Here is a 15,308-nt window from a genome sequence, read left to right as displayed (position 1 = left end):
GCTCTTCTGTCCATGGGATTTCCCAGGCAAGAACACTTACATCCAAATAATAAAGGTGATCTATGACAAGCTCACAAAAACATCATACTTAACAGTGAAAGTCTGAAAGTCTTTCCCCTAAGATCAGGAACAAGATGAGGGTGCTCATTCTCACTGCTACTATGCTAGCCAGAGCAATTAAGCAAGAAAAAATAAAATGCCTCTAAATCAGAAAGGAAGAAGTAAAATTGTCATTATTTGCAGATGATGTGGCCTTAAACACAGAAATTCCTAACAACTGTTAGGCTCAAAGAAAAAGTCTGTCAGAACTAATCGACAAACTCAGTAAAGTTGCAGAATATAAAATCAACATACAGAAATCAGTTGTGTTTCTATACACTGACCAAAAAACTTCAGAAAAAGAAATTTTAAAAACTATTCCTTTCACAAGAGCATCAAAAACAGTAAAATACTCAAGAATAAGTTTAACCAAAGACAAGAAAGATCTGTGCAATGAAAATTACACGACTTTGATAAAAGGAAGTGAAGAAGGCACAAACAAGTGGAAAGACATCCCATGTTCTTGGCTTGGAAGAATCAATATGGCTAGAATGTCCAATACTTCCCAAAGTCACCTATGGATTCAGTGCAACCCCTATCAAAACTCCGATGGGCCCAGATTGCTCTTGAAAGGGGACTCATTAAAAGTCATCAGCCCATCACAGCCCTCTGGCCTGTCCTCCAAGGGACACTACTGCTCTGCTCAGTCCATCAAGAGCCCTGTGGTCTGAATCACACTGCCCGGGTGAGATGCTGACAGCAGTGGGGTCTACACGCCAGTCCTCAAAAATAACAATGATGAGAGCTAGCTGGTTGGGGAGAGGGACCCGGGAATGCCATCTGGACCAGAAATGCCCCTGGAGGAAATGGTCTCTGCTCTTACGTGCCCACCCCTGGCTCTGGCAGACATATGTGGGAGGGGGCTGGAGGAACGCGAGGCTGGACTGAGGTGGGAAGGAAGGAGGCCCCAGGGTCAAGGCATTGGAAAGAGCAGACTCCGTGTCTGGGGGCGTCGCAGACCTCCCAGGGTGGCTGCCTAGGTGATCTTCAGAAACGAAGACTCCTGGCCAAGGCCTATGTGGTGCCTGGCCGCCATCCCTTCAGGCTGGTCAGGCTCAGCTGCTGGGTCCCCACAGCCCCTGGGCATCCTCTCCCACAACCCTGAATTCAGGGTACCACGCTGGTGCCGTTTTCTGTCTGCCTTGTAGGCTGGGTCCTCTACGTGTTCATACCATCATTGAGAAGGAATAGATGGGCCTTTCTGGGAGTCGAGGGGTAGAGGCTTGGGATGGGGGCCGGATGGACAAAGAGGCGGAAGGAGGTGGGCTTCCTCCTCCTCTGTCCCCTCCCTGTCACCAGCCCCCTCAGTCCCGAGCGAGCGGCTGGGCCCAGCGAGGGAGCCGGCAGACACAGCGTCCTGACTGCCGGGAGCAGTGACTCAGCCACCATCTGTTATTTAATGAGAAGATGACAAGCCAATTGGCGTGTTTCCCCCGCTTCTCTTTAATATGGCAAATCGAGAAATGTGACTTTCTTGATCTATATTTTAATGATTCTGACTTGCTCACTCTTACTTCTCTTAATTCAGCAGTAAATAAAGCTGTGATTTGCGCAGGAATCCCTACTGGGGTTTCTTCTGATTTTGCTTTGGGGGTTTGGGTGTTTTTAGGTGGTGGTGGGGTGGAGAGTAAGAGGGTTTGGCCAGGTGACGTCCTTCCTGATTCTGCCGCTAGAAGGGGCCAAGTTCAATCCCAGGGTCAGCTCCAAGAATCACAAAGAGACGGGGCTCAGGAAAGCCCTCCTAACCCAGCCCACTCGAGAGGGGCCAGGCCACCGTGGCAGGTGACAAATTGGCCTTGCACAAGTGCAGACGAAGCCGGAGGCTGCACTGGCCCAAGTGGGCTCTGCCGCTGACCCTGTGTGACCCTGGGTGGGTCCTTCTCCCCCTCAGGCCTTGGGTTCTCAGGCCTTAGAAGGAGAAGGATCCCCCAGGTCCTGCAGCTCGACAGTGCAGGTTTGGATTCTTCTGGATGGATTTGCTGGTGATTCGGATGAGCACCATGTTTATGCCTCCACTACTCACTCCTCACGTGACCTCAGGCAAGTTCCCCACACGGGGGACCGAGTCTTCAACTCTGAGCTGTGCCCAGGGAAGGCTGACAGCACCCACACTCCTCACAGCCCCGAAGAACGAATGTGGTCACCCCCCCGGGAGAAGGAACCACGCAGAGAGATCTTGTCCACTACCATCACGTGCCTCCTGGCTTGCAGCGGGGCTCGGGTCTGTGATGGGAGGGTGGCTCCCCACCTAGGACCCTGCTGTCTTTGATCCCTTAAGTCCTCGGGAGCTTCAGTAGCTTTGCAGGAAGCCACTTGGCTCATGAGGACGTGGGTTCTGGAGCGTGACAAGCCACCGATTGGATCTGTTTATCAGCTATGTGACCCTGGGCCAGAGACCCCTCTGAGACTCAGTTTACCCATCTGTTCAGCAGGGCTGAGAAGCCTACTCAGCACTAGCAGAAATAATGTGGAAAGTCGGGGGCTGCTGCGTCTAGGAGAGAGACGGCCGGCTTTGCCCCACGGGTGACAAGTTTGGCCCGAGCGCCCAGGCGCCGTGCTCCTTGGCTCCCCGCACGAACCACCAGACTCCTGCCCAGACCGACGGCTCTGGGGTTGGGGGGCGGGGGCCTGGGGGCGCTGAGATCTGGCCATGTGCTCTGCCTCAGTCCAAAAGCCACGCTCACGTGACCATCGGCAGCGGATTGATGAAATTAAGCACAGATGGCTACTTTGTTGTTGTTCTTTGAACTGACAGCTGCTGGTATAAAAATAAATTAAATTAAATTTCACATAAGTCAGACTTTTTTGTATTTTTTTTAAATGATCTAAGTTTTTTTGTGTTGTTGTCGTTAAATTGTTTTCTTTCTTTTTAACATACGGAGACAGAGAAAACTCCAGGGCAGCAGAAACAAGAATGAGAAGGAGAGAGCTCCAGGGTGACCCCCGGGTTTGGAGAAAAGTCCCCACTATGCCTTCCCAAAGCCCCGCCCCACCCCCACTCCCCGGGGTTTTGAAGGACCACAGAGCTGCAGGGTTAAAAAAAATAACATCTCTCAGCTCCTTTGTCTTAAGAGACATTGGCCAGGGAGTCAAACAGTGTGAGTTTGAAGCCAGTCTCGGCCACCAGCCCGTGTGCCCTTGAGAAGTCATCCAGCTGTCCCCATCTGTAAGGAGGGAAGTGAGGCTGCCTCCCTGGGGGGCACCTAAGTGCTCAGCATTCTTGGCCTGTTATTACCTGCATGATCCTCATGAGACAGAGACTCCTCACTCACTGGGAAGGATTATTGTGAAAATTAAATGCAAGAGGAAATATGGAGAGAAGCCCCCAGCCACCCCTGTCTCCCAGCAGGCTCTCTAAAACCACACCCTGTGGCTCACCCACCCACTCAACCCACCTCCTGCCTCCCTGCCCCACGGTTTGTATGCCGGGTCCACGCTGGGCATGGCCACACAATACACGGGAGAAGGAGTGGGCATCTACAGTGAATGCCCCTGGGGTCTCCATCAGCTACCCTGTGGCTGTGTTCTTAAGACAGCCCACCTACTGGCCACAGCCAAGTGGTCCAGGGGAGAGCATTTGAGCCAGGCAGGCCAATCAGATCCCTGTCCTGAGGTTTTTCTAATGAGAGAAACAGAGACTGATCTTGAGTCAGGTGACAAGCTGTGAACCTTTGGAGAAGGTGGTCGGGAGAGACAGAGGATGAGGCCAACCCACAGCGAAAAGCAGAGACGAGGGTCATTCATTCTCTGGTCTTCCCTGCACCTCGGCAGCATCCTCACCCTTCCCACGATTCAGCTGTTCACCGTGGCTATAGATCTCTTTCTGCCTAAGCTGGCTCCAGCTCAGTGGCTCAACCAAAAGGCCCTGTTGGTCCCTCCCAGGCCAGCAGAGGAGACAGCATGCACTCCTGACGATAACAGTGGGGAGAATCTGCAAAGGGCCGTAGGAGGGGCGAGAGAAACGGCTGCGGGCACCCTGGAAGGGAGAGGCCAACTCTGATGGGCAGTGTGAAAGCTTTCTGGGAGGAGGAGAGACAGGAGGGATGGGGCAGAGGTTTGGGCAGGTGAACAGGGTGATGCTCCATGCAGAAGGAGCAGAGTGAGCAACGGCACGGACGCGCAGAGAGGCAGGGAAGACAGGGCTGCGTTCTGTACGTGGTCGAACGGTGGGAAAACACACCAGGGAAGTGGGCAGGGTCAGATCATAAAAGGTCTAAGTGCTAGTCTAAGGGATAAATGTTTCTCTATGGTCAGGAACCATGAGAGCACACACAGCCCCAAACACACAGGCTGCTCTTTCCTCTCAGGCTCCTGGCAGATCTTATTGACCCAACTCCTCACTAAGGTGGGACGTGGTTTCAGGATCCTTCTTAAGGCTTAATGCTCCAGACTGATGGGACATAGCGTGTGGGGTAAAATCTATTTGCTACCCATATCGCCCTGATGGGGAGACTGCATACACCCTCACCCCCTACCTACCTCCAGGGAATGATTCGGTCCTAATTGAGTATTAGCAGGGGGCACTGACAAGTCACTGCTAGCTTTTGACAAGACCCTGTCCTGCCCTGGCACTCCAATGGCCGTCCATCAAACAAGGAAATGGACAAGACCAGTGACTTCCAAGTCTGTGTGTTTTAAGCAGTTGAAAACTTTACTCAAAATTCCATAACCCACCCTCCAAGTACACTAAAAATCACTCTCCTGTCTGCTCTAGGGAGAGGCAGCAGAGATCCACCTGGGTTACGAGCAGCTCTCTGTCCCGAGGGCCGAGGTGCCTGCGCCTTCTCCGAGGATGGGTGTGTGTCCACACCTAGTCACTCAGTCGTGTCTGACTCCTTGTGACCCCATGGCCTGCAGCCCACCAGGCTCCTCTGTCCATGGGATTTCCCAGGCAAGGATACTGGAGGGGGTTGCCATTTCCTCCTCCAGGGGATGTCCCCGACCCAGGGATCAAACTCGCGTCTCCTGCACCTCCTGCATTGGCAGGCACGTCCTTTACCACTGCATCATCTGGGAAGCCCCAAGGGGGGCATAAAGGAGTAAATCAGGACGCCCCGGTTCCCAGGGCAGGAAAAGGGGAAAGGCTGCTGAGAAAGGGACGTGGTCTCACAAATGGCCCCAAGCAGCATGATTCAGACGGAGCACTAGGGCCCGCTGGTCCTCTGGACCAAGACTTCCTATGGGATGAAGGGCTGAACTCCAAGTCCTGTGGCCCACATTTGGCCTGGGAAGCAGGGCTTGAGTTCAATCATTCAATCCCAGGCTATGACCGCGCCAAGTGCAACGAAAAACAGGGCTGGTCAGCAATGGTGATGATGTGGGTTCATGCTCCTTGGAGAACAGCTGCTTCTGAGCAGTTCAGGGGTCCTAGGCAGACAACTTGGGCTGGGGGTTTTCACGTCCTATGACATTAACCCGACCCCAAAGCTCCCGGAAGTGACTACCGGGGCCAACTCCCAGGGTTTCTGCTGCTACCCAGCCTTTGGGTAACTTGATGGAACACAGACCTCCCCCATTCTGATGACCACTCATTATTTAGCAGGAAATGTCCCTGAGAGGCCCCTCTCCATGGGGACCTGACAAGTCAAGGCAGTTGTTTTCAAACGCCGGTGGTTTTCAAAATACATTTATTTACTTGGCTGCATCAGGATCTTCGCTGTATCACGTGGGATCTTCCATCACGTCTCAGTTGTAGCATGCAGGAGCTTTCATTACAACACAGCTCTCGAGTTGTAGCACATGGGCTTAGCTGCCCCTCAGCACATGGGATTTTAGTTCTCCAACCAGGGATCAAACCCACATACCCTGCATTGTAAGGTAGATTCTTAACCATTGGACCACCAGGGAAGTCCTCAACGCATGTGCTTTTATTTCTCCATCTGTAGGGAAGAGAAGGTAGGGGGGCAAAACAGAGTTCTTCCACGTCTCTTTTGATCCCAGGTTGAGCACGGCATTTCCCTTCTCTTGACTTGGTTTCCCAATTTGTAAACAACAGAAGTCGGACCGGCGACCTTTTGGTATGTAACAGCTGGGACTTTCTCCAATTCCTTAAAAAAAAACCCGTGTAACAGCAACAGGGATGAGAATGACAAACAGCCGTGGCAACTACCGTTTGGAGAATGTTTGCTCGTCACCAGACACCGACAGCTTTACACTGATGCCTGTGTTCCCATCAGTGAGGGAGGCATCATTACCTTGCTGTGAATAGCCGATGAAGCCGAAGCTCAGAGAGGTGAAGCAACTGGTCCAAACTCACAAAGCCCACCAACAACGGGGCCGGCACGGCAAGTTCAAGCCGCTCTACCGCACGACTCTCAGTTGATCCTCCCTCTCACGTCAAAGGGCCCATCCTCCTGGCCTCTCAAGATCAGGAGACCTGAGAGCATATCATTCATGGAGTCCAAATATCAGACCCAAGGCATCATCTGATCCATCCCCTCAGTCAGCAGGTAGAGGCCAAGACCCTAAGGAGGGAAGGGATTGACCTTGGTGCCATGCCAGTGAGCCAGTACCTCAGACCATGAGCTGGCTCAGGGAAGATGGGAGAAAGTTTTCTATCACTTACAACCAGCTCCGTGCTGATCTGGACAGGCAAGCCGTGTGGAAGGAGCCTCTGGAACCAACAGACAGACTGTCCTACAGGGAATTCCCATGGTATCACTGCTCTAAGCTCCTTGGTTCTCTGAGCCTGTCGCCCCATCTGAAAATGGGGGACCCCTGCTCCCTCCTGCTAAGGGGCAGTGGCTGCACTCGGGCACAGGGGAGCAGCTCCAGGCACAACCCCGAGGGCTCAGGGGGGTGCTGCAGCCCAAGGACCGAATCCAAGGGTGGAGAGGTCCTGGCCAGGAGAGGGCCCCCCGGGAAGGGGCTGGACCTGAAGCAGCCCATCCTCCACCACAGCGAGTGGGCCCTTGGGGCCGAGTCCCCAGCCGCTCGGCCAGGAGAGCCTGGCAGCTGCCCGTCCCAGTAGCACCAAGAAAAGAGGATTTCAAGTAAATTAAAAACAAGCATGTGTGTTTCTCCTTGGCCCATCTGTGGCAGTTTCTCGAAGCACCAGCTCTCTTGGAAGGGGGGAAGGAACAAGGCGGAAGTCGAATGGCTCTTGGAGAAGCTGGAAAAATTAGCAATTAGGAGGGAAAATTGTAATGAGAAAATGAGCCTTAATAAGGCAAACACAATACTGCAACGGCTTTTTTCTTGCTCTCTCACGAAAACAAGTGGTGACTTCATGTCTGGGTTTCTCTGCCTTCCTGCGGCAGAGCCAACTGGGAAAGAGCGGGAGAAAATGTCTCCATTGTCCCTAGACAGCGTCCATGGCATCCAGGAGAGAGGCGGCCTGCTAGGCCGTGATGAGCGTGCCTTTTGTGGAACCCCTACTCTGCTCTTGGCATCACACACTGTGTACCCACACTCCATCAGTCAGGATAGGCTGGGTCCTGCTGCAGTAACCACCCAAACTCTCACTGACTCAACACATAAAATTTACATCTCAGTCACACTAGATATCCAGAGGGTCCGCTTGGCTACGTGCTTGCATGGTTGTCGTGGGGGGCGGGGGGTAGAGTGAATTTTTCAGTCTCTCACTGGTTCTTACGGTTTTTATGCATAAGGGACACTCATCACTTAGCATGTATATTTCACTAGCCAAAGTAACTCACTTGGCCACACCCAACTTCAAAGAGGCATGGACCTGCATTCCTAATGTGTACCCCATGGAGGATCAGGAAAAATCTGTGACTAGCCCTAACGACTATCACGCATGTGTTATCTAACCCTCTCCAAGGGAGGTAGATGGTAGCATCCTCACTTCACAGGTGAAAAGGCTGAGCCTAGGAGAGAGGACGAGTCCTTTCATTCATTCAAGTATTCATCCAGCCTTGATCACTTGCACTTTCATTCAACGGCTAAATAAGCCTCGACTTCTTGATATAACTTCCTATAATGCATTCAACATTCAGCCAACATTCCTTGAGGACTAGTGCTAAGCCTGGCACTGGGGATACTGGAATGAATAAAATACACATATGCTCTGCCTTCATGGAGCTCACGGTCTAGCTGGGAGACACACAAACAAGAAAGTGAGTGAAGAAACTGGAAAAATGACATTATGAAGCCTAAGAAGGACAATGCTAGAACTGTGAAATGAGCATGCTGAACGGGTACACTAGGGAGTGAATGAATGTTCCCGAAGACCCAACTCAAGGGCCAGCCAGGAAGCTGACAGCAGAGTTTGGAAGCTGAAGCTGAGCTGCAGATTCCACTGCTACCACTTTCTAGAGCTATGATCTTGAGTAAATCACTTAATTCTGCAGGCCTCAGTTAAGACAGGAAGCTTACACTGAGAGCTTTACCTGTCTGGAAAGAATTTACATAAGGTGCCCAGCACAGTAAATGTACTCTAATTATTGCCACCTATAGAGCAGTAGATATATGACCATTATATCTACTACTGTGGGCAGGAATCCCTTAGAAGAAATGGAGTAGCCATCATGGTAAACAAAAGAGTCCGAAATGCAGTACTTGGATGCAATCTTAAAAATGACAGGATGATTTCTGTTCATTTCCAAGGCAAACCATTCAATATTACAGTAATCCAGGCCTATGCCCCAACCAGTAATGCTGAAGAAGCCGAAGTTAATCGGTTCTATGAAGACCTACAAGACCTTTTAGAACTAACACCCAAAAAAGATGTCCTTTTCATTATAGGGGACTGGAATGCAAAAGTAGGAAGTCAAGAAACACCTGGAGTAACTGGCAAATTTGGCCTTGGAGCACGGAATGAAGCAGGGCAAAGGCTAATAGAGTTTTGTCAAGAGAATGCACTGGTCATAGCAAACACCCTCTTCCAACAACACAAGAGAAGACTCTACACATGGACATCACCAGATGGTCAACACCGAAATCAGATTGATTATATTCTTTGCAACCAAAGATGGAGAAGCTGTATACAGTTAGCGAAAACAAGACCAGGAGCTGACTGTGGCTCAGATCATGAACTCCTTATTGCGAAGTTCAGACTTAAATTGAAAAAAGTAGGGAAAACCACTAGACCATTCAGATATGACCTCAATCAAATCCCTTATGATTATGCAGTGGAAGTGACAAATAGATTTAAGGGACTAGATCTGATTGATAGAGTGCCTGATGAACTCTGGACGGAGGTTCGTGACATTGTACAGGAGACAGGGACCAAGACCATCCCCATGGAAAAGAAATGCAAAAGAGCGAAATGGCTGTCTGAGGAGGCCTTACAAATAGCTGTAAAAAGAAGAGAGGCGAAAAGCAAAGGAGAAAAGGAAAGATATAAGCATCTGAATGCAGAGTTCCAAAGAATAGCAAGGAGAGATAAGAAAGCCTTCCTCAGTGATCAATGCAAAGAAATAGAGGAAAACAACAGAATAGGAAAAACAAGAGACCTCTTCAAGAAAATTAGAGATTCCAAGGGAACTTTTCATGCAAAGATGGGCTCGATAAAGGACAGAAATGGTATGGACCTAACAGAAGCAGAAGATATTAAGAAGAGGTGGCAGGAATACACAGAAGAACTGTACAAAAAAGATCTTCACGACCAAGATAGTCACGATAATGTGATCACTGACCTAGAGCCAGACATCTTGGAATGTGAAGTCAAGTGGGCCTTAGAAAGCATCACTACAAACAAAGCTAGTGGTGGTGATGGAATTCCAGTTGAGCTATTTCAAGTCTTGAAAGATGATGCTGTGAAAGTGCTGCACTCAATATGCCAGCAGATTTGGAAAACTCAGCAGTGGCCACAGGACTGGAAGAGGTCAGTCTTCATTCCAATCCCAAAGAAAGGCAATGCCAAAGAATGCTCAAACTACCGCACAATTGCACTCATCTCACACGCTAGTAAAGTCATGCTCAAAATTCTCCAAGCCAGGCTTCAGCAGTATGTAAACCGTGAACTCCCAGATGTTCAAGCAGGTTTTAGAAAAGGCAGAGGCACCAGAGATCAAATTGCCAACATCCGCTGGATCATGGAGAAAGCAAGAGAGTTTCAGAAAAACATCTATTTCTGCTTCACTGACTATGCCAAAGCCTTTGACTGTGTGGATCACAATAAACTGTGGAACATTCTGAAAGAGATGGGAATCCCAGACCACCTGACCTGCCTCTTGAGAAACCTGTATGGAGGTCAGGAAGCAACAGTTAGAACCGGTCATGGAACAACAGACTGGTTCCAAATAGGAAAAGGAGTGCGTCAAGGTTGTATATTGTCACCTTGCTTATTTAACTTATATGCAGAGTACATCATGAGGAATGCTGGGCTGGAAGAAGCACAAGCTGGAATCAAGATTGCTGGGAGAAATATCAATAACCTCAGATATGCAGATGACACTACCCTTATGGCAGAAAGTGAAGAGGAACTCAAAAGCCTCTTGATGAAAGTGAAAGAGGAGAGTGAAAAGGTTGGCTTGAAGCTCAACATTCAGAAAACAAAGATCATGGCATCTGGTCCCATCACTTCATGGGAAATAGATGGAAAAACAGTGGAAACAGTGTCAGACTTTGTTTTTTTGGGCTCCAAAATCACTGCAGATGCTGATTGCAGCCATGAAATTAAAAGACGCTTGCTCCTTGGAAGGAAAGTTATGACCAACCTTGATAGTATATTAAAAAGCAGAGACATTACTTTGCCAACCAAGGTCCGTCTAGTCAAGGCAATGGTTTTTCCCGTGGTCATGTATGGATGTGAGAGTTGGACTGTGAAGAAAGCTGATCGCCGAAGAATCGATGCTTTTGAACTGTGGTGTTGGAGAAGACTCTTGAGAGTCCCTTATACTGCAAGGAGATCCAACCAGTCCATTCTAAAGGAGATCAATCCTGGATGTTCATTGGAAGGACTGATGCTAAAGCTGAAACTCCAATACTTTGGCCACCTCATGAGACGAGTTGACTCACTGGAAAAGACTCTGATGCTGGGAAAGGTTGGGGGCGGGAGGAGAAGGGGACGACGGAGAATGAGATGGCTGGATGGCATCACCGACTCTATGGACATGAGTTTGAGTGTACTCCGGGAGTTGGTGATGGACAGGGAGGCCTGGCGTGCTGTGATTCATGGGGTCGCGGAGAGTCGGACACGACTGAGCGACTGAACTGAACTGAACTGATAGAGCAGGGACACAGAAAGAGACCTGAGAGTAATTCCGATGCAGAGAAAACTGAGAGGCCGAGACTGGGCAGAGGCTGGACGCTGCTCTTGCCAGGGCCAGCTTTCCAGCCTGCAAAGTGGGTTGTCTGGGTGTTCCAGGCCCTCCGCTCCGATATCTCTGGGCCTAAGAATTAATATCTTTAAGGGCCAGCAGACAGGCACCCTTCATACAGAAACAGCTGCGTCTTTCATAAATATGGAGGCGGATCTATATCCCTGGGCCTGTCCCCTGATAACTTCAACAGGCCATCTGCAGACACTGGAAATCAACACCACTAAAACCTGTGCCCGGCCGGCTGCTACCACACGGGCCTCTGCTAATCTCCAAAGGCCTGGGCCGGAGACCTCCAAGTTCTCACCTGGGGCTGTTGGCACTGGCAGTTCCAGGGGCACTGGCAGGGCTCCCAAGCTGTTAGGGACGCAGGTACAGGAGATCAGAGACCTCCTAGAAAGAAGCGTGGTGGCACCGAATGCAGGCCGCACTGAGCATTTATAGCTTCCCCATGAGAGGCTCTGATTGGCTCAGGTTGCCACACTTCTAGATGGAACGTTCCTATTGGACAGAGCTTACATCTGCCACCACCCATCTGTGTCTTTGGCTCCGCCCCCAAGCCCTAGTCCAATCAGCTACACAGGAGGGCACCTGGCGCTGTTGTCTGGAGCAGAGGCAGGGGCCACTCCAAAGGCCTGCAGCCAGCAGTGTGCGGTCACCCCGGCTGCCACTGCCCCTAAAGACACAGACATCCTGGAGGAGTCACTTACTTTCTTATCTGCAAAATGGGTCCAGTGGAATCCCCTGGTTGTGCTGTTCATATGGCCCTACAACACACCCCGGGAGTGGTTCCTGGCCAGTTCTCGCCACACCCGGGAGCGGTCAGTCCAGCTTCCACATGCATGGCACCTCGAGGATGCGAGTGGGGAGGGGGAGAGAAGAGGAAGGTGGCCCCTGGAAGGCGGCCTGAAGGCCCCAGGCCCTTATGTGCCCAGCGTGCAGACAGCACCTGCGACACGTAGCTGGCCCCTCCACGATCATTTCCTCCCCATCTAACTTTTCGAGCATCGGGCGAGCTAGCGGGGCACCGACACCATTCCTGCTGTGGACGGAAGGCTCTTCGCTGCCAAGGACTTACAAGCCCAACGCATTAAGGCCCAGAGTAGTTGAGCGCTTCCGGCCCTCCTGTGGCCAAGCCTCTCCCTTCCAGCCCAGGAGGGCCAGAGCTGGAGAAACAGCTGGACTGCCTGTGCAATGTGAGTTAATGGGAGTTATAATTTCTCCAGTGCCTCCGCCTAGAAATGGGAGCGATGTGCATAATTTATGGGGGGTCTGGGTCTGCGCTACCAGGCTGGGCGCCACTTGCTCGCAGTTGGACAGATGTGGAAGAAGGGAAAAGCTCCCAGAGGAGGGCCTGCCCAGAGCGGCTGCCCTGGCCTGGCTCTCAGCCCTGTTCTGTAGGAATCTGATCATTTGCGGGCTGGAGAGAAGGCCTAGAACTGGCATTTCTCTGGGCTCCGCTGTCTGGGGGCAGTGGGTGAGGGGGGAATGCACCTGCTTTATTATTGATGGTGGCTTTTGTAGCCCTAAGTCTCAGCCCCACTGAGAAGGGGACATTTGAGCAGCCTTGGGGGGGGGGGTCCTCTCACTTGCCTTCCAGCCTGATGCCAAGCCGGGCATTTGTTCATTTTCTGACTTTTCCCTGCTAGAACATCAGCTATGTGCAGGTAAAAGCCTTTGTGTCCTGACTGCTGTTGCGTCAGCATCTAGAATGAGGCCTGGTCCGTAGTGGGTACTCAGTAAATGTTTGCTGACTGGCTGTGTGAGCTCAGGATCTCAGCAGAATCGAGGAGAGAGTGTCGTCAAGTTGAAAGAAAAAGCTATGAGTCTGAATCCTTATTCTGCCGCTGACTTGCTGTGTGACCTTGAACAATTTGTTGTTTTTCATTTGCTAATTTGTGTCCGACTCTTTGCAACCCCATGGACTGCAGCACACCAGGCTACCCTGTTCTTCAGTATCTCCTAGAGTTTACTCAAACTCGTGTCCATTGAGTCGGGGATGCCATCCAACCATCTCATCCTCTGTCGCCCTTTTCTCCTCCTGCCATCAGTCTTTCCCAGCATCAGGGTCTTTTCCAATGAATCAGTTCTTCACATCAGGTGGCCAGAGTATTGGAGCTGCAGCTTCAGCATCAGTCCTTCCAATGAATATTTAGGATTGATTTCCTTTAGGATTGACTGTTTTGATCTCCTTGCAGTCCACGGGACTCAATTTAAACCTCGTTTTTAAACTTGGGACCACTGCTTCCTCCTCCAAATACAGGGACAATGGGATTATTCTCTTGGGACCCTAATGGGGTATCTCAGGTTGGGAAGAGGGGTCAGTCAGGCATCAGGCAGAGTTGGCAGAGCAGTTATGAAGCCCATCTCAGAATCAACCCAGGCTCAGGAATCCTTTCCATAGACCAAAGCTCCCCACTTGGAGGAGACTTTCTCCTCCAGGGGACCCTTGGTCCTATCTGGAGACATTTTTGGTTGTCATGCTGGAGAAAGGCTGGCATCTAATGGACAGAGGCCAAGGATGCTGCTTAATGCCCTACAGTGCACAGAACAGCCTCCACAAAAGGATTTTCCAAACCAAAAATGTCAATAGTACTGAGGTTGAGAAACCCGGGTCTAGACCAAGGAGGGCATCCGGAGCTGCAGAGTTCCCATCTGTACAATGAAAGGAGGGCCAAGGTGACCACAGCATGGGCAGACTTCCACTGAGTCAGAACCTTCCAAGCCCCCAAACCCGCCATTGCCAAGAGGGAGCTGTGAGCATCAGGGGGCCCTCCTGGGGAGTGTGCTTCCCCTGAATGCTGGAGGAAGCAAGGGGCCTCCAGGGTCTCTCTCCACCCATGTAAATCAGCCCAGGAAGGTAGGAGCAGTGGCAGCCCTAATTGAGGCCAGAGAGCTGTGTCAAAAGTTCAAAGAACATTCCAGGATTTCTTCCTTAATCATATCTTTAAGAGCAAGCCCCAGACCCTGGCGTTCACTGCTGCCAGGTGCACCATAAACCATCTTTTCATGACAGGCTCCGTCCCAGAAAGCTGAGCTCTGGGGGGGGGGGGCTGGCGGGCTCTGCACAGTGTGACTGGGAGCTCAGGTTCTGGAACCACCCCCAGTTCTCCAGCCACCAATTCTGAGATTCAAGAAACCACCCGCAAGTCTCCAGAGCTGCCACCAGGACTCTCGAGCCAGTGGCTCTGTGATTCTGGAACTGGGCTCCTGGCTTTCTGGCATTAGCTCCAGAGCCAAGAGTGCAAGAAGGCCAAGGCCAAGAAGATGTGTGCCCTGATGATTCTGGAAGCATGAGCTCTGGTATTCCACCTCTGGCTTAGGGATCCCATTCGCCTTGACCTCAGGGGAGCCCAGGTGGCACAGACAACCAGGGTGGTGGGCTGCATCGCACAGACCAGCAAGTACTTACCAGCCTCAAGACCCAAGAGGGAACCTGGAGTTAGCAATAGAGATATCAGTGGTTTAATGCATGGGGGATCTTACACTTCTGAATCGAGGTCCTGGAGCAGCACGCCACCGTGTATGTCAGACAGCGGGCAGGACGTGGTGGCAGTCTTGGCTCCCGGGGGGAAGAGGAGGTTTCCAGTTACAGGGGGAGCGGATGTCAGGTTGGCTCATCGGTAACCAAGGAAACTACCAAGAGGGGCACGCCCCTCACTGCCTCTTTGATAAGCTGTCCTGGTGGAGATGTTCTGATCTCAAGATTGGAACAGTCACTAGCTGCTGTGGGGACAAGAACATAGGAGGGCTAGTCGTGTGAGTAGGGTCTAGGGGAAGCAGGCGTGGTCAAGCAGGGGAATGAAGCAGGCTGAGCAAGAAGACAGCCATCTTGGGCAGCCCGATCATAAACAGGGGTTTTCAACTTGACGGTCTGGCATGTTTGCAGTCACATGGCTGATACAGTGCTGAAACCACAGGGCCTCCTGAGTTCCGGGTTTTCCTGCTGGAGGTCAGCTCCCTGCAGGGACTGAGGAAAGTGTC

This window comes from Moschus berezovskii, chromosome 21 (genome assembly GCF_049115385.1).
Source record: "Moschus berezovskii isolate FMDL1 chromosome 21, NW_MosBer_1.0, whole genome shotgun sequence".
NCBI classification, from domain to species: domain Eukaryota; kingdom Metazoa; phylum Chordata; class Mammalia; order Artiodactyla; family Moschidae; genus Moschus; species Moschus berezovskii.
This window is presented reverse-complemented; position numbering follows the sequence as displayed.